This window comes from Globicephala melas, chromosome 15 (assembly GCF_963455315.2).
Source record: "Globicephala melas chromosome 15, mGloMel1.2, whole genome shotgun sequence".
In the NCBI taxonomy this organism is placed as follows: Eukaryota; Metazoa; Chordata; class Mammalia; order Artiodactyla; family Delphinidae; genus Globicephala; species Globicephala melas.
Genome location: NC_083328.1, coordinates 51,475,753 through 51,502,063, shown reverse-complemented (window position 1 = coordinate 51,502,063; position 26,311 = coordinate 51,475,753). Strand labels below are relative to the sequence as shown.

The following is a 26,311-nucleotide window of genomic DNA, read 5'->3' as shown; positions in this document are numbered from 1 at the left end:
GATTTGTTTTAAAGTGGGTCTTACATTTTATATTCCATATTCTAGCACCTTGGTCCTTTTTTTTTTTTTTTGTGGTATGCGGGCCTCTCACTGCTGTGGCCTCTCCCGCCGCTGAGCACAGGCTCCGGATGCGCAGGCTCAGCGGCCATGGCTCACGGGCCCAGCCGCTCTGCGGCATGTGGGATCTTCCTGGACTGGGGCGTGAACCCGTATCCCCTGCATAGGCAGGCGGACTCTCAACCACTGCGCCACCAGGGAAGCCCCCACCTTGGTACTTTTTTTAGGATGTGCCTGTGAATTTTCATTCAAGAGGACGTACTCCTAGGTACAAGATTTTTATATTTTATACAGATTTTTTAAGGCAATTAATAACCCTGTAAAAATACAAGGAGAAAAAGAAGACTTTTAATGAGACTAAAACTAACTTAAATGTACCAAACAAGAGAAAAAATAAAACTGACCTCGTTTTTAATTCACTTCCCAGAGTTGTGGTTCCCAATGTGAAATGTATATAAACCACAGATTTTAAAATAATACTGGTAATAACAGCAATGTTAAAGAAAACCAGAGCCAGGCAAAAATTAAAGTGGCAGAAGCAGATTTTGTTCAGGAACCATTGCAGTAGGGGAGAGGAGACCATGGTTATAGGACTGGGCTCAATTCTGAATACAGCAGGGCAGGTGGGGATTTATAGCCAAGGAGCAAGGTTGGGGCAGTGGATGGAAAATTCCTAAAAGGCAACATCAGCGGTAAGGGTGAGTGTTGTCTAAACTGATTTCAGAGGATTCTTGCTGAAGGCAGGCCAGGATGGTCAGATACCAAGGGTATGGATGAGGAATTTGATCGGATATTGAGGTGGCCAGACGTGAAGGGTGGGGAGTGCTCTCCAAACTGACTTAGCACCATCTTTGCTACAACTGGGTGGTGCAGACCCTATAAGAGGAGGCCAAGGTCGAGGCCCACAGGGCTTGAGGAGGCTGACTGGAGTTAGGTCAAGGAGGGAGTCTTATCAAAAGCAACGTTAAAAACTCACATTTAATGAGCACTTCCTTTTTACCTATGTACTGATCAGTAGGCAAAGCAATAAGCCTCTTAGGCAAGTGCCCTCTGACCCCTTGTATAGATGAGGAAATGGAGAAGTGGAAGAGCTTACCCCACTTACAGAGCTCGTACAGGGCAAAGCCAGACACACTCAGGTGTTCATTTCTAAACTAGACGCCTCTGAGCTAGTTTTCTTTGTACCGGAGTAAAGTGGAGGGGTTCATACCCATTGGAAAGCTTTTAGACGTTGATGGAGTGCCATGTTTGAAAGGAAAAATCATCCAAACCTCCTAATGTTAACTGGTGTGCTCTCCCCTTGCTTTGAGACAAGGCTTGTTCTGGAAGACTTGTTCCTTTCACAGTTCTGTTTATCCCTCCCATCCTCCCTCCCTCTTCCTGGCACCACTACCTCCGCCACTACCACCATTTTATCTCCTAGGACTGTATGAGTTCCAGGTTTAAGGAGACCTGAAGTTCTTCTAATGTCACATTCTTAAAAACACATTTTAAACACATTTTCACATGGAGCATCACCTTTTGTAGCTTCAGATCAGATAAGAATTAAAGTTCTCTGATGAGACTAGTTTGAAAGCTGATCATAAGAGACAAAGAACAATTTTCTAATATCCTTAAGGAGGTTCTATATATAGGAGAGTGTTTGACACCTTTTGTGGGCTTTTATTTTTAATCAAACAAAGGCAAGGTTGACTCTTGCAAATCCCAGAAGAGGAGCTCTTATAACAGACCTTAAACAGCCTTAATTTAGAGAAGGCATATAAAATACAAAATGGTATTTAAAGAGGTGTAGAGATATTAATTAAAACGGACTTAACTGAAATGCCAGGAATATCATCACTTCTGAAAATTGAATTACTGAATGTCAATGGTGAATTAAAATGAATAGAGTTATCTATCTCTGTCCAAAGGTATTTTATCCACAAAATGTGTAATACATGACAATTAATCAGAGGTCATGGATTCTAGCTGAAACCCAATCAAATTCTTCAGAACTCTAATAGAGGAATGCATTCAGGTCAAATAACATTAACAGAAAAGCTTCCATCACTGAAAGGGCAAGCAGAGGGAGTCTTTAAAGAAGTGCTAGAAATATGCTTAATTGTTCTCTTCTTGATCTATTGTTCTTGATGATGTAGAAAACCTGTGTGCTGCAAGTTAAGCTACATTAATTACAGTCATGTCAAATATGTAGGCCTTTCTTTTTTTTTAAAAAAAAAAAAGCTTAATTTCTATGGCTTCTGAAAGTGAGAGGAACTGAATGCACATTTAAAAGCTGGTATATCTGTTGAGAAGTTTTTCTGCTTTTCCCAAACAGTAGAATTTTTCTAAAGGCTTGCCTGTTGGAGAACCAGGGTCCAAAGGCAGTTAAAGCTCCTGTTAGAGGTCCAGCATCCAGTACTTTTGTCTTGTTTTGTTTTTTGTCCTCAGCACGCCTTGGTTTCAAAAAGCCCCAGATATATAAAATTCACTGTTAAAGCACTGCATTGTTTGTGTACTAGGATCATTTGAACTATATTAAGAATTCTGAAACTATGGAGAATGAAAGAAGATTTATTGTCTATGATAAACAGGATAAATGCTCTAGCAAAAAAGAAATTTTGATTTTCACCTGTTATTTAAAAACATGAAATGCTCCAGATGCTTTTATTTATTTGTTTGTTTATTATTATTATTTTTGCTCATTGACCTTAACTCATTATGAAAGGAATCTGTCACTAAAAATACATTTCAGGAATCAAGTGCCCTTTTTTTGTATACATCCCTCTAAATCTATGACTAAGCCCAACGTTTAAGGTTTTGAAAGTGGCTCGAATCCAAAATGAGGTTAACATTTGCACTTTCCCTGAAGTGGGACTCCAAGATGCAGCTCAAACAACCTTTTGGGTAATCCTCCGTAGTGGGTTTTAGCATCACCAGCTGGCTCCAAATGAGCCATTTGCTCTCTCTACAGAGCAGGGAGTCTTAAACACTTAGAGAAGAGTCAGAGCTGGTCAATTCAGCTGTTTCTGAATTCATAGATCAGTGGTTATCACAGTGGTGTGGTTCCTAGACCAGTATCCTCTAAGAACTTTTTAGAAATTCAAATTCTCAGGTCCCGACCTACCGAATCAACACTTCTGGGATGAGGTTCAGCAATATGTATTAACAAGCCCTATAAGAGCTTCTGATGCACACCAAAGTTTGAGAACCACTTTTATAGACACTTCTTTCTTTCTTTTCTTTTTTAAACATTTATTTATTTACTTAGTTGTGCTGGGTCTTAGTTGCAGCATGCAGGATCTAGTTCCCTGACCAGGGATCAAACCCGTGCCCCCTGTGTTGGGAGCATGGAGTCTTAACCACTGGACCACCAGAGAAGTCCCTGTAGATACTTGTTTCAACTTGATACTAACCAATAATTCCACCATTTAGAATTAGCAGCTTTCATTTTTATGATCATTTATGTTGGACAAGTAAAAGTGACCAATTTCAACTACTTAGAGCACCAGGTTTTATTCTGGGTTGTTGAAAATGTTTTGGAACTAGATAGAGGTGGTAGTTGTATAACACTGTGAAGGTACTAAATATCACTGGATTCTTCACCTTAAAAATGGTTAATTTTATGTCATGTGAATCTTACCACGGTGTTTTAAAAGATGTAATATAAATGAAAGCATTTTGAAATGCAACTGCTTCAGGCATGCCAGTCTAGACAATAAAACTACAGATTAAAAAATTCTCTAACCTATAATCATGTGATTTGGGGTACATCCTAATTTTAATATTTTTTCCTAGACACATATGAGATATTTTAATTGCACAATTACTAAATTTTACTATGTGTGCATGGAACATAGAGTATCCATAAAACTGTGATTTGAGTGCTGGCCATGGAAGGTTTCTTGTTAGAATTTCTTCATGAGTCAAACCATAGTTTCAACTATAAACAGAACAAGGGAAAGTTTTTTCTTGCCTATCATTGTTAGCGTGAGGATTAGAAAAGAGGTAGAAAGAATAAAAATGAGGCTTTTAAAATTAAATTTCAGGAAATGTCTTATAGGGCCTCCACCCTATGACTCATTTATTCTGTGAGTAGAGTTTTATTCCTTATGGAATCTACATTTTTTATATTCTTTTCCATTATGATTTATGATAGGATACTGAATATAGTTCCCTGTGCTATACAGTAGGACCTTGTTTATCCTCTTTATGGAATCTAGTATAGAATATTATCTTTTATGATATGCTCTGAGAGTGTCCCCTGCAGTTGTGCATCACAAAATTCTTGGGGTATTGTCTTTTGTGGGTAAAGGATTTGTTAGCTACTGAACATATATGTGTTTCATTAAGGAATTTTTTTCAGTAAATAAAAAAAAATTCTATGAAGATTTACTTAATGTGAAAAACAAAAATCAATTAAGGCTTAAAATAACATTTTATTTTATTATATAACCCTATAACCTCACCTCCCAACTATCTATCTCTTATATTTATAGATATAATGCATTATAATTTAGAGTATTAGAAAATATGAAAAATATTTAAAAAAAACAATTTCCCTGAATCTTCACAACTGAGAAATAACATCTGCTGTATCTCATGAAAGTGCGTATGTGTGAGCACACAGCACACATGCATGCACAGATTACAGTCAATAACACACAGCATATTCCAGTTTGAAACCTATTTTCTCCTTAGCATATCATATTCCCCTTGACAAGAAATGCTCTTCCACAAGATTAATACAATTTTAAAGGCTGCATAGTATTCCAACCTAAGGACTTAATTTACTTGATTAATTGATTAATTCCCCACAAATGAATATAATAATTGCATCACTATGACTAACGTCTTTACATATGTGTTTTTGTGATTTTGCTGATTATTTTTCCATTATATTGATACATAAGATCTCTTTTTACACTAAAAATGTCAGCCTTTCTATTTATCTGTCAAATATTTTTCCCAGTTTGTCATATTCTTTTTAATTTTGGTTTTAATGCCTGTTTTATGGTCAACATTTTCTTTCATGATATTGTCTTCCTATCCCAATATTATATAAGATACCTGTAGTTTCTTCATCATGGTTTTGTTGTTTACATTTAACACTTTATTTGAACATCATTATGATCTGTGAGATGGTAAAAAGATCTAAATTAAGTTTTCCAAATAATTAAAAAAAATTTAATTGCCATTTATTGAACGATACAATGCTTTCATCACAGATTTGGAAAAAAGCTTATCAGACTAGGTGTGTAAAATAGAGCAAATGTGCCTTAGTTTCTTCCTCTGACAAAATGAAGACACAGCACCTCCCTCAAAAGGCTAATATAAGGGAGGAATTTTAAAGGTGTCTGATGCAAAATAAACACTTGATCAGCATTAGATTACCACTATTGCCATGATATGTAATATTTAATTATTATTGCCCTCTCCAGCTCAACATGCTACTATTCTTTCTAGGACATTTACATGTGTATTCAGAAGTGAGTGATCTGTGTTTCTTGTGTTTATGTTAACTTTGTCAGGCTTTGAATAGGGACTTGATAATTTCACTTTTTTTTCTATATTATAAATGTAAAATTTATTTTACACTACATTTGCATTTCATTAACATTACAATTGAAAGAATTCCTCTCAAACTCTTATGAGCCCTGAACCTTTCTTTAAGACAAGACTTTGAAAACCATTTCAGGGTTTTCTTTGATTTGGAGTCTCTTAAAAACTTACTCTTATTTTGGATCAGCTTTGGTAAGATTTTTGTCTAGAATGAATTATTAGGAACATGCCCGAAAGTAGACACCAGTAAGGAAGTTGTTCTAACAGTGTAGGCAGTAGATGTTGGTCCCCTCTCCTAAATTCATCTCTTTCTTAGTACTTTCAGGCTCAGTAAATGACAACACCTTCATCTCTATCAGAAGACTCCCTGGGAGCCCCCCTTAATTCCCTCCTTTCCTCAGTACCACCTACCACCATCCCCACATCCCGTCCCTCAATAAGGCCAGTTGCCTCGTATCTAGATCACATCTAGAATGCATCCACTTCCATCCCCATCGATTCCATGTTAATCCAGCCACCATGAAATAGACTTTGAAATAGCTTTCTAACTGGCCTCTCTGTTTCCAGCTTTGCACACAGCGGTGTGAACTTCCAAAAATATAAATCAAATCATGTCACTTCCCTGCATTAAACCTAACAGCTTTCCTGTGTTTCAAATACAAATCCAGACTCCATCCCTACAAGAGCCCAGATGACTTGGCCCAGCATTCAGCCCCCATCCACCTCACCACAGATCACTGTCCCCTTCTCTTGCTGTGTTCCAGCCTCTCTGGTCTTTATGTTCCTTGAACAAGCCAAAGCATTCCCACCTCAGAGCATTAGCACTGCCTGGAACATTCTTCTCCAGACTTTTGTGTGCCTCATACTTCTGCCATCTGGATTTTGTTCTATAGGTACCTACCTTGCCACTCTATCTAAAGGTATCCCCCTACCCCCAATCCACTCACGATTCTACCTTCTCTCATTTTATTTTCTTCATAGACTAACCACTGTTTGAAATTTTCTTGTTCATTGTAGTTGTTTGTTTATTGCTCTTCTACACTGTAAACATGATAATGTGTTGTTTATGTATCTCTGGCAGGTGTTTGCCTTCAATAAATATGCATCAAGGGAATGTGTGAATGAATGAATGCAGTCAGGATGATAAAACAGGTGAATTTAAGAGATTGAAGAATGAGAATATTTAAAAGTTAGATATAAAAATAACTACAAAATATGTACATTAAGCCGTACACTTAAAATTAATGCACTCTGTACTCTTTAATACATGTGTGTTATCCCTTAAAAAAATCCATGAATATTTGTTTAAAATAGCTAGAGAAAGCACAAAGCTTAAATAATATGCCCAACTCAGAAGGTTCCATTTTCACATACTTTGGGACCTAACAGCCTGTGCAAATTAAACATTTATTTGAGAATAAGACTGGGGATTTTGTAAAGATTTGGGGCTCTACCGTGAGGTTGATAAACAAAATTGCTTGCTTTGTTCAAGGTAGTAAGTGGACCTCATAATGAGCTGGTAATCATCTCTGGCTTAAAAGAAAAGGGTATGCCCACAGGGCAAACTTGTTTCAGCCCAAAAAGCATTTTATCATGCCCATCTAAATTAGATAGCTTTACATTACCATGTGACATTTGTTAAATATCCAAATGAAATAGTCCCTGATGTTTAGAAAATGATACTTAGATTTATAGAGTGGTTTCTTGCATAAGACACTAATGCTGTTCATAAGATGTCTCATAAATGGATTTCATATGAGTCATTTGGCACAGAGACACACACAATATAGAAACTCAAATCTTTTCTGAATAAATAAGTGAATGGGGATAAAAAATAAAAAATTAGAGGTAATTAGTCAGGTTCCAAACAAACCTTTATTTTATTTACAGATCCTAATATTTGAATGAATTCAATTTTCACTTTATCATAATTGGAAGACTGCAACAATTGTCAATTAATTGTACAACAGTGACGGGCTGTGTAATTCAGTAATATTAGCTCCTAAAATGTTTGAGACATAAAAATACAGACACCCTAGTTTTTTAAGTGTACGTTAAAAAACGGGCCCCAGAGTTTCTGTAACTTTTAAGCTCAGGCGAAATTAAATACCTTTCTCTGATTCCCTGCCCAATAAGAAAAACTTTATTGATTGGAAAGTGTTCTTTTCCTCCAACTTTTTTGCATTCTTTTACTCATTTACATGGCAGGCAGGTCAGTAGAACAAAAACAGTGTTGGTTACTGGGGATTAGATTCCTGATTTTAGATAGACATATGCTGTAACTATACATTTCCCAAAGAAGCTAGACCTAGTTCAAGCATTTATATTTGTGGCTTAGAGCATAAGAATGAGGAGATTACAAGTTTAGAAATTACCCAGCATTTGGAAGTAGTGGGCAAGGTGAGGTTCAGCCAAAGGGAGTTGTCACTGGGCCAGGCTACCTGTATCTTTCAAAAGCTGTGCATGTTATAATTGCTGACTCCAAGCCATCTACCTAGTCAGCCACTGCTGTTCTAAGCATCTCCTTCCCCTTCAATTCACTACCTATCATTAGGCCAAGAAAACCCCATCACCTACCAAGAATAAAAATATTTTGAAGCTTTCTCCAAAAACACTGAATTCCATGATTCACCCATGTCTTCTGTCTGAGACATAGAGCAAATTTTTCACAGCATGGTGGGGGGAGGTGGTGCACCTCCAGATGCTTTAGGAGGTGCATGAATGAATATTTGTATTCACACCCCAATTAGTTAACCTCTCCAGAGTGTATAGTTCAGTGGCTTTTAGTATATTCAGAGTTGTACAGTCATCATGACTATACAATATTAGAATATTTTCATCACTCTAAAAGGAAGTCCTCTATTCATTAACAATCACCCCTTTCCTACCTCCACCCAGACCCTGGTAACCATTAATCTACTTTCTGTCACTATCGGTTTGACTATTCTAGAGATTTAATGTAAATGGAATCATACAACATGTGGTCTTTCATGACTGGATTCTTTAACTTAACATGATATTTTTAAGATTCTTCCATGTTGTGGAATGTAACAGTACTTTGTTGCTGTTAATTGCTGCGTACTATTCCACTGTAGAGGTAGGCCACGTTTTGTTCCTACCTTCACCAGTTCATGGACATTTGGCTTGTTTCTACTTCTTGGCTGTTTTGAATGATGCTACTATGAACTTCCACGTACAAGATTTTGTTTGGACATGTTTTCATTTCACTTGACTAGGTACTTAGGAGTGGAATTGCTGGGTCACATGGTCATGCTATGTTTAACACCTTGAAGAACTGCAAAGCTGTTTTCCAAATTGGCTGCACCATTTTCCATGGCCACTGGCAGTGTATCTATTAAGTCCCTTATCAGATAGAATTTACAAATATTATCTCTCATTCTATCAGTTTTTTGGTGTTTTTTTTTACTTTTTTTATAGTGTCCTTTGAAGCACAAAGTTTTCTGTTCTGATGAAATCCAATTTATCCCTTTTTTTCTTTTGTTGCTTGTGCTCTCAGTGTCTAAGAAACCACTGCTGAACCCAAGGTCACACAGATTTACACCTGTTTTCTTCTAAGATCTTTGTAGCTTTACCTTTTACATTTAGGTCTCTGATTTATTTTGAGTTAATATTTTTTTATATAGTGTAAGGTTTAGGTCCAGTTTCATTATGATAATGATAAGAAGTTTCATTTTAAATTAGTGTATTTTAATTAAGAAATTTGACAACTAAAATAAAAACCTTAAATGAATGCTAAACTGTAAGCATCTAAGAAATGTGCCATAATTTTTTCAGGCTTGCTAGAAAAATCAATCTAGTTTCCATATTACTGAGGGAATTTATACTTAAATTTTAACTTTTATTTTAATTTATAGAGGGTTAGGTTGGAATAGAGGAGTATATATACATATACAAATATGTGCCAAGCTCTGTGTGAATGCAAAATTTTATTTTAAAGTAAAAGCCCTTGTGTTTTTAAGGTTAGGAAAGCATGTATGCAAGATGGACCTCATCAGGCCCCATCTTCTTGAGTTATTAGTTATGAAATACAGAGGAATACTTCGGCTTTGATAAGGTTAAGCCTTAGTGTTAAAAGTCCTTATATAAGGTTAAAATTAAAAACTACATCAGTACCTTTAACAAAGGGATTACCAAGAGAGATTTCCATTGTACTCAGTTCATTCACATCAAGTTACCTGCTGTCTGATTATCTGAAAATGTTAGAAGCCTCTACTAGGACTTTATTTTAATAATAAATTAAATTATGGGTTACTCAATCCCTGAAAACATGATTTCCATATGTTTTTCATTTGTAGAAGCTGTAAAAACAACTTTTTCATGAGGACTAGGATTACCAGGAGGGCTAATAACATGAATTAGAAGAAATTTTATTGACCAAATACAGTTTATGGAGTTTTATTGGCTGAGTGTGCAGGAAATACTGACTCTTTGATCACTTTTCCTAGTATTTCTACTGGTATTTTCAGAACATTTCCTTTGCACTATTCATGTGTCTGCAAACTCTTAAGAGATACAGTCTTAAGAAAACTTTTCTACCAGATTTGTAGCTGGTTTTAACTTCCTTAAACACAATTAGGTGGCCGCCTTCAATGCTCCAAAAGCATTTATCCCATTACACACTAAGGATCTATGTACATTTCTCCTCTACCAGATCATTAGAACCTTAAGGGCAAAGGTTATACCTCGGTAATAAACATACCCCTACTATAGAGAATGGAAATACAAGCATAAAGTTTGTTGAATTAAAGCAGGGGGGAGGGGGGGAGTACAAATGAAAGAACACCTGAAAAAAAAGGTATTTTTATAGTATTTGTAAAGCTCTCAGAATATTCAGTTGTACATAGGTGAATCAATTCTTGTACTAAATGTCACCTAAGTAAACATTCACAGTTTTCCTGGGATTCTGTGATATAAAGATCCAAAAAGCAATTTTGAAGAAGGCTGACCTTAAGGCCTCATCTTTGTTGTTCACTGGATGGACAAAGTAGGGAAAGGGTGGTATATAAATGTGAGATAGTTGTCTCTCCTCAACCCAATGCCCTATACATTTCAGGTCCCATCTTCTCATAGCCTTGTTTTCCTGCACCCTGCAGTCCTCTCCTCTACCATGACCAAGTGGAATTCTAGAGCAATAGGAGGCCCATTACCCTCTGCTTACACAGAAGCATTACATGCCCTGTGTTCCCTGGGTGCATTGGGTTATCATGGACCCACTAAACCCCATAACTCTCCTTAAAAGCTATATATGTGCCAACATGTATGTACACTTTTCTTCAAGTACTCAGGTGTTAGAGCATGATCATTGTGGAGCCATTTCAAGGTCTTCTAAGAGTGTTAAGTTCAACAATAGCAACATTTGGGTACTGACTTCAGGGACATTAGCTGTACTCATTAAACATCCCTATGGGTATTGTAATAACCTCACAAGGGGAAATTCAGAACATAGGCTAGTGCTGGCTCCCTTCTGTGCTAGTATGTAACCTTCAGTCAATATCATAAGATTTTCTTACAAAGTCTAGCATTAGTAAATGCTCATCTATAGACTGAAAAGAAACTAGTAGCATAAGTTCCCATTTAAAAGAAAACTTGATTCTTAGTTGTTTTAAAAAGCATTTTCCTCATTATATTTTTCTTGATACTACAATAATGTATTAAAAGTGCATGGTCCTGGGCTTCCCTGGTGGCGCAGTGGTTGAGAGTCTGCCTGCCGATGCAGGGGACGCGGGTTCGTGCCCCGGTCTGGGAGGATCCCGCATGCCGCGGAGCGGCTGGGCCCGTGAGCCGTGGCCGCTGGGCCTGCGCGTCCGGAGCCTGTGCTCCGCGACGGGAGAGGCCACAACAGTGAGAGGCCCGCGTACTGCAAAAAAAATAAAATAAAAAAAAAATAAAAAAAGTGCATGGTCCTTGTAAACATTTGCAAATTACATAAAGGATATTGAAGAAATAAATGCTTATAAATTGAATATTTCTGTAATGTCAAGATAAGGAAAGTCTTTCACACATGACAATAAATCAGAAAATAATTAAAAAGACTGATAGATTTGAATATAAAATTGTTTTAAATTTCTGTAGGGGGAAAATACATCATGACAAGAATTTAAGACAAATGATTTAGAAAAAATATTACAACATATATGCCAGGCAAAGGGTCAATAAAAGCAAAAGCTTCTTATAAATTAATAAGAAACAGAGAAATAGCCCACCAGAATAGAGGGGTAACATCCTGAACAAACAGTTCATACTATAAAAGGCATGTGAATAGCCAATAAATAAAGAGGTACCCTCACAAGTAATTTTTAAAACAAATAAAAACAGTAAAAAGATACTATTTTTCTTCCAGTAGACTGCCAAAATGAAAAAATTGCCAATAACCCATGTTTGTGACCTCATCTACTATTTGTGGGGCTGTAAACTAATAAAGACTCTTTAGAAAGCATCTGGCAATATGTATCACAAGTTAAACATGGATACCCTTGACCCTGCAGTTCCCTGCCTAGGAATTTATCTCAAACAGATCTTCAGTCAAGTAGATGATTACATAGATACAAAGATGTTTGTTAAAGCACCGTTTATAATAAAAACCTGTCCAATGACGAAAGTTATATTAAATAAATTGTAATACATCTATATAATGGGAGGCAGCAGGATCGGTTTAAAAAGGCAATACATACCTGTATTTATATAAACATTTCATTAATATATTAAGTGGCCAAGATAAAAATAAATATGTGTAGTTTGGTCCCATTTATATACAATTATTTGGATATTTGGGTATGTGTCTAAGTAGAGAAATATTTATTTTTTTCACATTTTTATTGGGGTATAATTGCTTTACAATGTTGTGTTAGTTTCTGCTGTACAACAAAGTGAATCAGCTGTATGCATACATATATCCCCATATGCCCTCCCTCTTGAGCATCCTTCCCACCCTCCCTATCCCATCCCTCTAGGTCATCACAAAGTATTGAGTTGATCTCCCTGTGCTATGCAGCAGCTTACCACGAGCCATCCATTTTACATTTGGTAGTGTACATATGTCAATGCTACTCTCTCACTCTGTCCCAGCTTCCCCTTCCCCCACTGTGTCCTCAAATCTGTTCTCTATGTCTGCGTCTTTATTCCTGCCATGCCACTAGGTTCGTCAGTACCATTTTTTTAGAGTCCATATATATGCATTAGCATATTTTTTTTTTTTTTTTTGCGGTACACGGGCCTCTCACTGTTGTGGCCTCTCCCGCTGTGGAGCATAGGCTCCGGACGTGCAGGCTCAGTGGCCATGGCCCACGGCCCAGCCGCTCCGCGGCATGTGGGATCCTCCCGGACCGGGGCACAAACCCGTGTCCCCTGCATAGGCAGGCGGACTCCCAACCACTGCGCCACCAGGGAAGCCCAGCATACGGTATTTGTTTTTCTCTTTCTTACTCCACTCTGTACGACAGACTCTAGGTCCATCCATCTCACAACAAATAACTCAATTTCGTTCCTTTTTATGGCCGAGTAATATTCCATTGTATATATGTGCCACATCTTCTTTATCCATTCATCTGTCAATGGACATTTAGGTTGCTTCCATGTCCTGGCTATTGTAAATAGTACTGCAATGAACATTGTGGTACATGTATCTTTTTGAATTATGGTTTTCTCAGAGTGCATGCCCAGTAGTGGTATTGCTGGGTCATATGGTAGTTCTGTTTTTAATTTCTTAAGGAACCTCCATACTGTTCTCCATAGTGGCTGTATCACTTTACATTCCTATTAACAGTGCAGGAGGGTTCCCTTTAGAGAAATGTTTAGAACTACACAGTCAACTTGCCAACCAGTGGCCTCACATGATTATTTAAATTTAAATTAATTTAAATCAGATTAAATTAAATTAGATTAAAAATTAACTTCCTCAATTGCAATAGACATATATCAAGTGTTCTATAGGCACTTGTGGCTAATGGCTACCATATTGGACAGCACAGATACAGAACAATGCCATCAACACAGAAAGTTGTATTAGGCAACACTGATCTAGAAAGATGTTTTCCAACATGTTTTCAGTGGTTGCTTCTGGGTGGTAGAATTCAGAGTTAATTTTATTTCATTATCCTTTTCTAAATTACTTGAATTTTTTAATAAGTGTATGCCACATCTTCATATTCAGAAGTTATTTTCATCTGAAAAAAGAAAATAGCATCTTACAATGTAGATATGAGCATTGCTAATAGTTTGTTATATTTCTTTTGAGTGCTCTCTGTACTTATAGTTGCACCGAATTAACGCCATGTGTACAAGTTCTTAGGGTTGCTTTTATACCTAATATTACACCATCAACATGATTTTTAAAAGCTGAATAAAATTCCATCCTATGTGCTTAAGTGATTTTTGTTTTATATGTTGCCTTAAAAATATTACTAAAATATTTAAGAGTTTTGCAAATCACTTGGATTTGGGGAAATCAAATTCATAATGAAATTTATAGTTCTTTTGTTATAGTTACATAAACATCTAATATATCACACTTCAAAGATGCTTTTTTTGTTCTAAATCACTATTCAGAACCACCCTCATAGAACATAATAGCCTTAGAAATCAGTGTTTTTGATGAAGTACCTTTATAATTCAATCACCCACTTCCACTATTGAATGTAACAATGCACAGAAATCTTTGTTAACATCTTCTTCTGTGGAGACTTATCCAAAATGTATCACCTCTCTTTAAGTCCTTTAGAAGCTGTTCTTTAAATGTACATACTTCATTTAGCTTCCTGGGGCTACATTTTGATAAATATAAAGTGATTTTAATGATGTGAATCAAAGGAAAAAAAATATTTGAGGGATTAAAGAACAATGACCCAAAATCCATGTAAGAGGAGAAAGTGTAACAAATCCACTTGGCATCTTACTCTTCAGGTTGTTTTTGCTGTATTTAGAGTTCTATCCAGAATAAAACTGAAATCAGGGGCTCTGTTTCTGTAGCCATTCTCTGGTAGATAAGGCTTTTGCAATTGGATTTATGAACCACAAACAGGAATAGTCTCCAAAGCACCTCAGACTTAGCGTATTAAAAACCCAACTCATTACCATACCATCTACTCCCCTCAAACCTATTCCTTCTCCAGGTGTCCCTGTGTCTCTTGGCTACACCACGTCTCAGTTGTTCAGAACCTGCTAATACCTCCATCTCTTCAATCCCAATACCCAATCTAACATCAGGTCAAGCTAGTTTTGCCTCTTCCATGTCTTTCAAATGTGTGCAGCTACACCACGATGCCCCTGAAATGCTGCAAGTGCCTCCCTTCCAATCTGTCCTCTATGTTCTAGCAAATCACACCGTGTTCTTCCTCTGCTTGAACCTATTCAATGGCTTCCCTTTGTTCAAAGGCTTAGAACTCCCTAAGCAGCACAGACCATACCTCTTAGTATAGTCTGGCTCCCTACCTATCTCCCAGGTTCATTTCACGCAAACTCCCTTCCCGCTTTGAACTTTCTCTTGCTTTGAACTTTCTCTTACTTGATTGTCTTCCTCCACCCACAAGGCATTTACATATGCTGTTTCCCCGACTGAAGGGCTTCTTACTACTCTTCCTTTACCTGCTTAAGACTCTTCCTCATTTTTCAAATTTTAGTTCACCTAATACACCTTTAAGGAAGCCCTCCCTTATTCCATTAAATATATCATAACAAGCTCTGTCTTGTTTATTTAGAGACTCTTTGATTAATTTAATGCTTGTGTCCTAACCAGATTATAAATATCACCAGGGTGTATAGTATCTGTTTTCTTTCCCTAATGTAGCTTCATCAACCAGCACCATGCCAGGTAAACAGCAGGTACTTATAAGCATTTGTTCACAGGATGAATAAAGAACTTGTGGCAGATGCCCACAAACACTAGGAACTCTCTAAATGTTCTTCCACAAAGGAGCCTTTGGAACATCTGTCAATAGCAGAGTGTCTCTAGACAACCAGACTCTCTAACGAGGAGAAAACCATGCTAGTCATTGTACTTTGGAGTGAAATGCTCTTATTACATTTCACTTTGAGTTGGACTATAATTGTATTTGAAGGTGAGAGCCCAGGACCCAGCCCTATAGGTTTAGAGCCCAGGAAGCTGGGATCTACCCAACAGAACCATTCTAGGGGAGTACCCAGAGTGAGGTCCTCTTACATGTGTCAGATAAGTCCCGAGGAGAGCAATCTGTGACAATAAAGCAATTGCGAAGCAATCTCCAACCAGAAAGAAAACCAGAAAGAAGCTAAAATAGATAAATTGATGCCTATAGAGATTTGGGGTGATGCTGTTCAAACAGACACGTTTCCCTATTTCCCAGAAACATAGCAGTCTCTTTTAACTTTTATAGACCACCTCTGGACACAACCAGTGACGAGCTGGAGCCAGCTCATACCAGTTCATGATAGTCAATTGTTAAATTTTTGGTAAATGTGCTAATGGTTGTTAAACACAGCCATTATTATAAATTAAATAAGATGAATTTGCCACTAAATAAATTATATTAAAAACATAGATAATAAATACTCAACACTTATCACTTTCTATTTATTTTGTTATATTTTATGATTATCTATGATCTTCAGGCTATTTATAGCTCTTGTATCTGTACAGTGAAATATTATATAATAGTGTTCTACATCTGTAGCACATCTGTACATCTCTTTCCACTTCTGAATCCAATGATGTTATTTGGGTAGTTTAAAATTGGCTATAGTGGCAGTATTTACATCATGAAAAGTGGTAAGTGCTACAATTCAGGGATATGGGGGTTTTTGTTCTTGTTGTTTGTTTGCTTGGGTTTTTGGGTTTTGTTGGGATTTTTTCCTTTGAAAGCCTTAAACATGTACCAGCATACCATGAGAGGCAACCTATTCATGGCTCAGTGCAATCCATTTTTTGTACTTAATTGTTGAAATTAGCCAACAATGCTAGGAAATCACTAGATTGAAGTGAAACTCTGAGCGAATCTTCCAATATCTTCTACAGTATATTTCGCAAGAAGGTATCAAGTGGGAATTGTTAAAAGAAAAGCAAGGAAAGTGCTTGAATCCTCTTACTACCACTTTGTAGACTACTCTGTTTCTTGAGTCCCTAAGTCAGTGTTTGCTATGAATTAATCATAAAGCAAGTATTTGAATGAATCGGAGAACTCAAGAAGTGGAATAATTTGAATTGATCCTTGACAGTAGGATGATTTATCTTTATATGAAACTGGGTTACATTACAGTTCATCCTAAAACAGTCCATGCCTCAAATGTTGTCTTCTTAAGATGATATAAAAATATGTAGTTTGCCAGTTTCCAAAGGCTTTACAAATCCCCCTGGGAATACTTTGGTAGGGGAGAGAAAAGATGACTGAGTGGGAAGGAGGGAAAAGATGACAGAGGGATAAATGATATTTGAGAACAAAGTTAAAATAAATTACTTCAAAACTGATTAGTGCAGGTCGACAAGTAAAATGCAAAGAATTGGCTACTAACGTCCTGGGAATACTTACTTGTTTTTTTGTACAATTTTTGTAAAATTTTGAGAGCTTCATAACTCATTGAATTCTTTTTACATTTCGGTTTAGAATTGTACTAGCAATCTTGGTGATACCGTAATGGCATGGGGATATTATTAACCTGCCTGATTTTACTGACTAGACACATTCAGATAACTCTCAGGATAATTGTTTTCTCATGGAAAGTTGAGATGACAACTTTGGTCTTCATGTGTAATGTTGGATTATTTTGATGGATGGATAGCAAAGAATTTTAGAAGACATTTTCTTACTTTCAAAGAGAAGCACACACATAAAAAGGCATATTTAAGACAGGGCTTATTTAGATGCTATTTGTTATTTCTTATAAAAGTAGACATCAAACCTCCTCCAGACTTTGAATTATAAAGAGCTTTATAATACCTGTGTTTCTGAAGGAATAATACATTATTGATCTTTATTCATTATGGAATATAGTTAACTCATTTATCTAGAGTAACGGAAAATAAAAGAGATATAAATAAAACAAAGAGATAAATGTGAAAATCAAATAATATTTAATCTTGAAATATTTTTAGAACCTTTAGTAGACACACATTCATATCTATATTTAGACACTGCTAGATAACTTATCTATTTACTTCAAACTCCTTTAGTTACCTATAGCAAATTGACAGGAAAATTTCTTTCCTTTAAGCTCCTATATCCCTTTTATAATTTTAATAAGAAAAAGATAAACAGCTGACAATTTTTCACTGCTATTTTTCATGTCATACTTAAAATAAATTAATTACATCAGTCACCACAAAAATATGTGAATTCTTTCTTTATACGTGACACAGTACAGTTTGCAGATTCAATTTTGATTACCACACTAATGCTTTAAGGTGAGAAGACATTATTATCATCCATATTGAGTAAAAACTAAGCTGAAACTCAGAGAAAAAAAATAGCCTAATTTTCAAAGCTAGTTGAACACAGGAGCCAGAAACATAAAAGTTCTAGAAATGTCTTTTAGCACTCTTTAAATTATGCTTCCCATGGAAGAGCAAATTAAGGAAAATATAAAAGAAAAGTGTGTGTGTTTAAATATAATATAATAAATAGATAATAAATGTAAATACAAATATATGTCTTGCTTGATAAGTCACAAAGTAAGTAAATATATATATGTGTGTATATATATGTACATATATATATTTGTAGTAACATGTTCTGGTGTCCATAAGAAATTAAATTATTCAGTAGATGCCCCTATATTGTCTTTCATTTTCAGGCTATTGATTTATTTTTCACATACTCACAGCTTGTTATGTGCTGCCCTGAGCACTTAACATATAATTATTCATTTATTCTGGTAACAGAGGAACTGAGTCAGAAGGATTAAGAAAACTCACGAGGTTACATTGCTTTTAATTGGCGCATCTGAAACTCAGAGTCAGATAGACAGGATACAATTTCTGCTGTCTCCCTCAAAGTGTCAGAAGTCCTTAGCATCTACGCTAAGCACGTGGATTTTCCAGAAACTGCAAAGGGAGCATTGTTTGTATTTGTCATTGTTGAGGAATTGTTGGGCCTTCTTTTTTTAATATGCTTGATTTTCGCTTCTGTTCTGAGGTTTCAGAAGCCCCTTTGGTGCCCTCTAATTGTATCAAATACCATATAAGGAGGTAAATCCCACAACAAAATAGGAAAAAAAAAAAAATATCTCACCAATTAAAGGACTCATGGACCAGAGAGAACTTAGTAAATATTATCTGCATTCTTTTAACAAACAGGCTTCATTATTCTAAAACTTGGAAACAATGATAATGAAACTTACCCAAATATTATCTGCATTCTTTTAACAAACAGGCTTCATTATTCTAAAACTTGGAAACAATGATAATGAAACTTACCCAGAAGCACCACCCTCCCCCTCAACCCACCCCACTCCCCAAAATGTAATGCATGTCACCCGCTCTGTGGGGGATTTTAACCGGGACGGAGCATATGCGGACTAATTGCCTGCTTTGCACACACCGCTAGCCCTCAGGACATGTGGCTTTTTATGCACTGGAGTGGAAATGACGGTGTATATGAATTTTGCTGGGAGTTAGGTGGTTGCATGTGTCACAGAAGGCCTGGGGAGAGTTTGAAACATGAATGACAAGCTATCTATACTTTAGAATTTTTAAGTTTGACAAATACTGACTCCATGAGGAGGAGGAAGCTCACTTCTTTTCCCACTGACTTTTTTAAAAAAACTGCTATATATTTCATGCACTTTGACTTTCAGTAAAGATTACTGTACAAATGATGATTGAACTTGGCTGTTTGGCTTCCATTCTTTTCTAGCAAGACAAGTGGTACCACTAGACCATATTTCTTTCCTATTTTAATTTCACATTCGGATTATTTTGTATTTTTAGGAACTGCCTAAAATATCACTAAGGGAGATGACTTGAATGGATGCTGATTTATTTGTTTATTCTGCCATTTGAAATATTTGCACTATTTTTATATCAGCTCCATCAAATTGGCTACGCTTTTTAACACAATGTGATACAGAGAGGGCTTAGACTTTATGATCCACTATACCCGGTGGCAAATCTTCCTTCCCCCATTTTACAAAACTGGGCAAATTACTTTACCAACCCCCAAACCTCAGAGTTCTCATTTGCAAACTGAGGGGAAGAAAAACATAGCTACCTTTCAACATTAGTTTGCAGATGAAGCAGAGGGAAAAATATAGAACAGCTAGGATGGTGCTTGACAAACGATTACTAATTAGAACTTACTGTGGCTATATTTATTATTTTTTATAGAACTGATCAGTTAGGAATCTAAATCTATTTGCCCTAATGAAATTCCTTCAAATGTAGATCCCATAGAATACATGAAGATTAATCAATATCAGGACCAAATTTTATTTCTTACAGTCATTCCTTCAACAGTGTAACAGACATTTTCTGTGCACTCATATTCCACTGGCCCACCCCAGCGTTCACCTGTAGAGTTCCTACATAGTCCTGAGAATGTTTTCTGGCCGTAATGCAAGGGAGTGGGCCTCCCAGGAGAGATGCTCCATCAACAAGAGGTGGGAGTTGACAGGTCGGTACTCCAGTTTCCAGGATCCTTGGGGGTATGTTCACACAGTCTTAGGGTTGTGCTAGTTGGATTGAGCCTCAGTTGCCCAAAGTGGTAATCTGCTCTATATCCTACATACTGTAAACATGCTATCAATTGGCTTTCTTTCCTCCTTGTCTTACTCTCTCATTGTACTTCCTGTGATCACCTCCAAAGTAATGTATCAATACTTGCCCCCAGATCATTGACCCAGGTCTGTTTCTGAAGCATCAAGACAAGCATCCTTGAGCATGTGTACTGCGACCTAGGAACCTAGCTCAGATAATGCAACTTCTTGAAATAACAGCATTTGTGCAGCTCTAACAAGTATCACTTGGACATCTCTACATTCTGGGACTTACTTGTTCCCAGGAATCCAGGCAGCTTATTTTAATCCCCTTTTTATTCTCCTTCTGAGTGTCAGCTGGCTGAATGCCTCCAGCACCCACTTCCTCTTTCTCTTCATTCTTTGAAACTACATAACTCTGAAACTACGTTAAAACCACACCCTGAGATTGTTCACTGAAAGGAGGAAAACCTCAAGCGGTTAAATTTTACGTTAATCACTAGAATGCTAGTTGGAGATTTTCCTTGAATTTATCTCTCTCTCCTCTGTAGCCATTCCCAAGGATAAACAAAATTTTAGCTGCATGGATATGCCTATGATCAAGGGGAATATTTTTCAGGGTGATTGCATTTACATTTCTTCTAAAGTATTTTTTTTCTTTTAGATTTGAACAGTCTGTTAGTTTTTAGCTCAATAAACTCATGTCTGGCACCTTCAGGACACTTTATTTTGGATGGAGATGCATAGCCAGGCCAACTAAATGTTTTCTTCTCCTCCAATAGATTTTTTTACTTGTACATGGAGGCCTCCCATGAGTGCAGTGAAGACTGTGTATACAACTTCATCACCACTCTATCCAAACAAGTATAAATAATCTTGTTATGATAATGCCTCTGCGAGATATGAAGGACTGTACTGCTCTTTTTCTTTCTAGTATTTGCCCATAGTCACTTTTCTTTGTCATAGTCAGTCTGTTCTCACTTTTCTATTTCCTCCATCTAAAGAAATAGCTGAAAACTATTCAAGCCGCCCCCGTCCTCACTTACAGGATAAAATGGATAAACAACGTCCTCCAAGTCTTCCCTTCTGTGTAGGAGAATGTTCATGGCACCGCATTTCAGAGTTAAAAATCCATGCAAGTGGAAACTTTTATCTGAAAAGGCTTGCTGGCTGTGTGAGCTGCCTAAACTACTGGTATATCCTGAAGAAGAGAATAGCATTCCTCATGACGTTCATAAAAAAGAGCAAAACTTTTGCAATGAGAGATGTGAGAATAAGTATTGATTCCAAGGGGTTTGTTCATCTATGTTTTATTTTCCAAAAGGCAAATGTTAAATTCAAAACCTTGATGGAAAACCACCCTTGACATAAGTTTATATCTTTCTTTCACAACAGATTTAAATAAAGCATAAGCATGCTAATGTCATTTTAATCTAACAAGGAATCTATCTCTTTCATTTCTGACTGTTGTACTGAGTGTTAATAGAAAGACTTTTATATACCTTGTTCTTTATCTGAATGATGGATTAAAGTTACATCTATATAATTTTAATTCAGATCAAAAATATTGTATTAAGTGCTGGGAATAAAATTAACCTAATATGCAAATTCTTCAATAAGCCTAACATCCAGTAAAGATATATTTTATGGGAATGAAAAATGAGTGAGGTATATTTTCTGCACCAAGAATGTTTTTGGTATCAAAATGAAATCTAAGGTCTTGAAAGATTTTTTTTTTATTTTGCATATATCTGACATACAAATAAAATAGCTTTTCTTTGAAAGTCATATATATTAAGGAATGAAGGTTGAAACTGGGATTTGACTCTTTTAAAAATCATCTTTTAGCATGTGATTATCCTTTTTATTAATTTCTATTTTGTCGAATGAAATGTTATAATTATATAATGCATACCTGTGTCTCAGGTGTAGATGGGTCTTGACTTTCTTCAGTTGCCTATTACCTAGAAATGGGAATCATTAATCTGAGCAACTTTGCTTTCTTTGCAGCAGAACTGAAGTAATTTAATCACGAATCCTAATGATTAAGAGAAAATGAACTTATTTAGTCAGACAGTCTTTATTTTGTAACACTTATGGGAATGAATAGAGATGATCCTTCACTTAACATTAAAATTATACTTAAATTATAGCTGCCAGGATTCTTAGTTGGTCTGGCTAATTCCAATTGTGGAGACACATGTAGGAGATTCTCTGGGGAAAGCAGGCCTGAGTGCCAGCTTAGTGAAACTATGAAATTTCAAGTTCACCTCACCTCTTTTTTTTTTTTCTGAGCTATATTCTTTAGTGTTCTGCAACAGAGATATCGGACATTTTTATAGAGTTGTGGGGATAGCTTGTTTTCTTTGTAAAATTTTCAAAGAATTTATATCATTGCAGGGACCAAGAAATATGTTTGAACTTGGTAGTAACCTACGTAGGTAAATCCTTTTCTGAAAACTGGTCAGGAGGTTCAATCAATGAGAAACAGAAATAAGATTCCTTAGTAGAACAGATTTTGGGAAGAGGGTGGTTTTTATGCAAACTGTCTATAGGTTTTTGTTATTGTTACAACATATTTTGATTTTGTTTGTTTTTGAAATGCAGCCACCCATATCCCCAGACCGGAGAAACAACTCCCGAGAGACAACCATTTTTTAGACATATTTACTTTATTTTTTGTTTGTTTTTGTTTTGGCCATCCCACGTGGCTTGCGGGATCTTAGTTCCCAACCAGAGATTGAACCCCGGGCAGTGAAAGCACCGAGTCCTAACCACTGGACTGTCAGGGAACTCCCTAGACATGTTTACTTTAAATCCTTCCACTTACAAGTTTCTCCAAACACTGAGTGCCTTTGCTGTTTATTCTTCTAGATAATTTCCCCCTTTTGCCTATTCTCTGAGGGTCTCCTTTGCTGAAAACAACTGAGGGCAACTTTTGGTACTTGAAAGGACAGAGACCTTTTCCAACTATACCCTTCACATAACAGTCTGCTCAGTAATGAGGAATGAGATTTGAAGCCACCACATCAGCTTGGGATGTTGTGTTCAGAATAGAAAACAGTACAGGTAAAAAGAAAAGTGAAGTCATGTCTTAAGAGAGATTTCTAACATAACCATGTTTGGTGTTGTTAAAAATGAAATAGATGAAGAAAAGGTACAATTTTAAAGAGAAATAAAATGATTAATGATGGAAAAGAAAGTAAAATATAGTTTAAAAATTAGTATGATCCATCACCAAGAAAAGGTATTAGTAAGAAAGTTGCTTGTTATATATTTAAACGATTTCTCTGCTTGCTTTCAGAACTACATAACTTTAAAATATTGTGGTTTCTCTTTAAAATATTGTGGTTTCTCTTGAATTTCTAAATTTTATTTCTAAAATTTCTTGCTCCTCCAGTTCATGCTCAATACTTTTTAAAAATTTATTATTGATGTATAAATGTTAACTATCTCAGATGTAGATAGATATATAACAATGAACCCTCAAATACCTACCCCTCAGATTCAGTCATCATCATCATTTTGCCAGCCTGCATTATCTTTCCAATCCCATATATATATATATATATATATATATATATATATATATATATATATGTAACCATTAAACCATTAGTGGGAAAACTTAACAGAACTGCCACAAAGAGTTGGTCATCTTTCCCAAAACTTCCTGTTGACTGTACCTAACAGTATTGTTAGGGACAGTATGAATCCCCGAATCCCTCTTCCAGAATTATCTTCTATTCCAGGCACCTTCCCTCAGTCCTCTGTACTTGCCCGGGGTTCCTATTTCTCAAGGAAAACTCAAATGAATCCCTGAGCCCCACACCTAGTCCCTGAAGTTCTGAGAGGTGACACTCTTTAATCCATCAACTATTAATAAGTGGGCAAAAGTATTTTTAATGGATATGTGACTTAGGCAGCAAAGTAGTATAGAAGGAAGAGAAAATACTTGAAAGAGAAAAGAGCCAGAGGGTGAGTCACATGGCTGTCAATGGAAGGAAAGAAAGGATACAAAGTATAGAGTGCATTCAATTCCAAATATTGTCCCATTAAATGTTGTAGAACCGAAGATATTGGTGGACTTTGTAATCACTGATTTAACACTAGGGATTTATAATTACAAGTTTCAGGTGGTTTCTGAAGTTTATTTTTCTCTTCTAAGTACACACAAAAAAATTTTTAAGTACTGATCAAATGTATTTTCTCTTTGAAACTTGCCTCAATGGTGATCAAAACCTGAGATGCAGTTGTTTCACAGAACAGCTGGTATCATTCTTTAATTAGCCTTCACAAAAAGTCCATTCTTTCGGAACATTCTCCTTTAATCTTTCATTAATGGTAAAATGTTAAACATTTCCCTTTTTGCTATGAGTGTTTATTTAATATTTTTTTTACTGTGTTCCTCTCCTTTTCTAAGTCATGCAAATTGATACTTTTGTGATAGCATTTGATCTTTCAAGGAGGCCTGATGTTCTTGATAAATTCTCAGCTTGTTAGTCAAGTTGAAATTTTGATTATATTGGGCACAGCTTTGAAATGGGATTTCCTCTCATCATAACTTACCTGAAAATGTTTCTCTTCATTCGGCCAAACAGAGGAGAAAGTTTTATTAACTAAAGAGAGAATTAATGTCACCAAATCAAATAACTCAGCTGGAAACGTTTTGTTGTTTCTTTCTTGGTTTTTTCAAGTTTGCTTTTTCTTTATAAGGGTGCTGTATATAAAAACCTCAGAAGGGAGATCAGAATAACCAGCCTAAGTCATTAAGCCCTGTTGGCCCAGCATTTAGCTAAATAAATAAGAATGTAAATTTATTCCTTGCTCAGAAGCTGGCTGAAAATTTGCTAAGTGATTGATTTAATGCTAATTTTCTGCATGAAGCTCTTATCTTCTTCAAGGCCTGTATGAAAGGAAAATAAATTCAGCCAAAATGGCGGAGCCCTATGTAGATTTTGTTTTGAATTCAGAAAGTTTGGAAACCTCCTTTGCCCAGCAGGACTATATCTCCAAAGGATCCATACTTATGATGTCACAAAGAAGTCAACTTGCTCTGAAAAGACTGAAGAATTTCTCTATGTCCAAATCCCAGTACTTTTTGAGGATAGAACTGAAATAACATATTCATGGCAGGTGCCGCCATGTGGCTCACTTTAACAGTCCTCTCTGTCAGTGTGCAGTGTGGAGAAAGTCCATGCTGTGACCCTCAGCTAGGTTTCTGCCCCAGCCCTAGGTGGCATTGTTGTGTTTTGATTCTGCCAAACCACCCTCTTCATTTCAATGTGTTCATGAATTGAGAAGGATGAGATTTTGCATTTCACTATGTGATTCATGGGATGATTGGAGGAAATAAAGGGAGAATTGTGACACATAAAAATGTGTTACTGAATGACAGTATGACAGAAAGAGCTCTTGACTTAGGACCATAAGTCTTTTTTCCAGCTTTATTGAGATATAATTAACACACAATATTGTGTAAGTTTAGGTGCACAGCATGTTGATTTGTTACATTTATATATTGCAAAATGATTACCACCAGATTGTTAGCTAATGCCTCCATCACCTCACATAATTATCATTTCTTTTTTGTGGTGAGAACATTTAAGATCTACTCCCCTAGCATTTTTCCAATATATAATACAATATTATTAACTATAATCACCATGCTATACATTAGATCCCCAGAACTTATCTTATATCTGTAAATTTATACCCTCTGACCAACATCTCCCCATTTTTCCCACCCTCCAGTCTCTGGTAACCACTACTCTAATCTCTGTTACTATGAGTTCAGCTTTTTAAAAATAATATATAAGTGATATCATGCAGTATTTGTCCTTCTCTTTCTGACTTATTTCACTTAGCATAATACCATGAGGATCGGGACTTCCCTGGTGGAGCAGTGGTTAAGACTCCACGCTCCCAATGCAGGCGACCCAGGTTCTATCCCTAGTCAGGGAACTATATCCTACATGCATGCCACAACTAAGGAGCCCACCTGCTGCAACTAAGACCCAGCACAACCAAATAAATA

General features: G+C 36.3%; 1 protein-coding gene across 2 annotated transcripts in view; it reads left to right on the top strand.

The window, feature by feature from the left end:
* The window catches only part of PLCB1 (phospholipase C beta 1), a 692,666-nt gene that overhangs the window by 430,444 nt on the left and 235,911 nt on the right, over window positions 1-26,311 (top strand). The gene's annotated exons all lie outside the window — the stretch shown is intronic.